The sequence below is a fragment of the Penaeus monodon genome, chromosome 20, assembly GCF_015228065.2.
Source record: "Penaeus monodon isolate SGIC_2016 chromosome 20, NSTDA_Pmon_1, whole genome shotgun sequence".
NCBI lineage: Eukaryota > Metazoa > Arthropoda > Malacostraca > Decapoda > Penaeidae > Penaeus > Penaeus monodon.
In genome coordinates this window covers 37,503,402-37,503,785 of record NC_051405.1, presented here as the reverse complement: position 1 = coordinate 37,503,785, position 384 = coordinate 37,503,402, and the positions used below count along the sequence as shown (strand labels likewise).

The following is a 384-nucleotide window of genomic DNA, read 5'->3' as shown; positions in this document are numbered from 1 at the left end:
AACCGAGCGAGCGAGCGAGAGACAGACGGACACGCAAACAAGTGTTTCTTCACTACACTAATAGCGAGCTTAGTAAGGACCGACCGGAGCTAAACGGTTAAATAGCACTGTACTGCATTTTTCTCCATCAAAAATAAAACTTTTTCCGACACATCGTTCCGTATTTATAAAGTTAAAATTTGCAACGAGAAATCGCCCTTAGATCTATAATACTTAATTTCAAATGCGATGTTAATGTTATGCAATCGCGCGAACGAGATGAATAAAATAGAAACATTGTGGAAACTCTCGTTCGTTCCTCGTAAATTGACCTTGAATGAACTTACGTTTTCTATGAAGCAAAAAGGGGATACTTGAGAATATCTCGATGTTAAGCCTCACCAA

At 38.8% G+C, this 384-nt stretch overlaps 1 protein-coding gene across 1 annotated transcript in view; it reads left to right on the top strand.

Moving 5' to 3' along the window:
* The window catches only part of LOC119585796 (protein NipSnap homolog 3B-like), a 9,050-nt gene that overhangs the window by 666 nt on the left and 8,000 nt on the right, over positions 1 to 384 (top strand). The gene's annotated exons all lie outside the window — the stretch shown is intronic.